Raw genomic sequence first — 2,571 nt, 5'->3', positions numbered from 1 at the left:
TTTCATTTTTTATTTCTTCTTGTACCCAGTCATGTTCAAGCAAGTTGTTGTTCAGCTTCTAAATGTATGATTTTTTTCTCCTTTATTGTCTTGCTATTAATTTCTAATTTTGTGGTGTTGTGATCTGAGAAGATACTTTGTATAATTTCTATGTTTTTTATTTTGTTAATGCTTGCCTTGTGACCTAGAATGTTATCTATTCTGTAGAACGTTCCATGTACATTGGAAAAGAATGTATATTGTAATTTTTGGGGGTAAAACTGATCAAAATTTTACAGATCATTTAAAACTCCAGTGGCTCTAGAGTTTTCCAAAGTGGCTCATTCTGCAAAAGGTTCCAAGGTTTCAAATCTCCAGGCAAGGCTCTGCTTATTGTTGTTTGGTATGAAGAAGAAAGGCAATGTCTTTATCACAAATATTTTCAATAACTATTGCTTTTATTCAAAGGTCACTATATTAAAAGCTTGTAGGTTTCCCTACTCTCACCAGGTATGCTCTCTTGCCCTTTCAAACAGAAAAGGCTCCTCCTCTAGCTGGCTTCCCTTGAGCTATTAGTCAGCAGTACCTCTCCTAGTTCTCTCAAATCTGCATGTTAGTTCATGGCTGAAATTTTAAAATTATAACTTAAGCTCTCTTTTGGTGTCTGTCTCCAAGTTGCACACGAGCGCTCTCTTGCACGCTCTTGTGTACTTGCGCCCGCTAGCACACGTGCTAGCGCATGTGCTTTCTCTCTCTCTATCTCTCTCTGTCTCTATTAAGTGTAATATATAATATTTTCCTATCTCCTGATAATAATATTACCTCAGTTTTTTCTGCTGTTAGGTGTCATCGAGTTATGACACATAGCATCCCTATAAATGCTATAGCAAACCTTGTCCTATACTGTGCCATCCTCATCATTTCTGACACACTTGAGCCCATTGCTACAGTCACTGTGGCAATCCACCTGGTTGAGTGTCTTTCTCTCTTTCAGCAAACCTCCACCTTTCCAAGCATTTGTCCTTCTCCAACAAGAATAGCTTCTCCTAACAAACATGCCCAAAGCATGTGATGTGAAGCTTTGCTATCTTTGCCTCCAAGAAGCACTTTGGGTATACTTTCTCCAAGACGTATCTGGTTTTCTTTTGGAAGTCCAAGGGATATTCAGTAGTTTTATCCAACAACACAGCTCAAAGATATCAATTTTCTTTTTCTGTTACCATTATTAACTGTCCAGCTCTCAGATGCAAAGCAGTTATTGAAAAGACCATGGCCTGAATTGAGCATACCTTGGGCCTTTAAACTGAAACCAATGCTCCTTAGTACTTTGGAGAGATTCCTGAGAGGAGTCTTTGCCAATGCAATACATCTTCTTATTTCCTGACTCTTTTACAAAGTGTGTTGACTGTGGATCCAAATAAGATTAAATCATTAGCAATGTCAATTTTTTCTCCATCCAAAATGATGTTGCCTGAGGAGATGTAATGTATATTGAATGCTGTAGTCTCTGATCTTCTGCAGCAAGCACTTCAAGTCTTTCTCAATGTCAGCAAGCAAAGGTGTGTCATTTACATAAACCATATTGTTGACAAATCCTCCTCCAATCCTGATGCCATATTCTTCTTCTTAGAGTCCAGTTTCCTGAATTATTTGCTCTGTGTACAGATTGAATAGGTATGGAGAAAGAATACAACACTAGTGAACTTCCCTTCCAATTCCAAACCATGCAGTGAACCCTGCTCCATTTGCAAAACAACCACCTGGGTCAGATATATGTTTCTCATGAGCACACTTAAGTGGTCTGAGATTCATATTCTTCTCAATGTTAGCTATTGTTTGTTATAATCCACAGAGTCAAATGTCTTTGCATAATAAACAAAGCACAAATAGAAATTTTTCTGGATTTCTCTTTCAGCCAGGAAACTCTGACATCAGCAATGAAATCCCTGGTATCAAGGCCTCTTACAAAATCCTTTAATGGATCTCCATTCTGTATGGTTTAGAGATAATAACTGCATATACAACAAACATTCCTAAAAATGTCCCAAATTAAGGAAAATTAGAATACAATACTTCCATGTGGGGGATGAGGAATGTATGTAAGTTAACTGAAATATTTTAGGAATTCAGATTTATGTAATTTAGGAATCAGATAGATTATGTCTGTGGAAAGAACCGCTGGAGAAGCTCAATATTAGCTGTGAAAACTAGGCCAGGAGCTGATTGTGGAAAAGACCACCAACTACTCATATGCAAGTTCAAGCTGAAGCTGAGGAAAATAAACTGAATCCATGGAAACCAAAATATTACTTTGAGTATATCCCAACTGAATTTCAGAACCATCTCAGGAACAGGTTTGTGGCCTTGAACACTAATGAGCGAAGATCAGATGAGTTGTGGGAGACTATTAAGGGTATCATCCAGGAAGAGTGCAAACAGTCATTGTAAAGACAGAGGAGGAAAAAAAACCCAAAATGGATGTCAGAAGAAACTGTGAATATTGCACTGGAGTGCAGAGAAGCCAAAGCACAAGGAAGAATTCAAGATACTAAAGAGCTGAACAGAAGATTCCAAAGGGCAGCACGGGATGAC

This window comes from Elephantulus edwardii, unplaced genomic scaffold (assembly GCF_000299155.1).
Source record: "Elephantulus edwardii isolate Elephantulus edwardi_28Jun2011 unplaced genomic scaffold, EleEdw1.0 scaffold00030, whole genome shotgun sequence".
NCBI classification, from domain to species: domain Eukaryota; kingdom Metazoa; phylum Chordata; class Mammalia; order Macroscelidea; family Macroscelididae; genus Elephantulus; species Elephantulus edwardii.
This window is presented reverse-complemented; position numbering follows the sequence as displayed.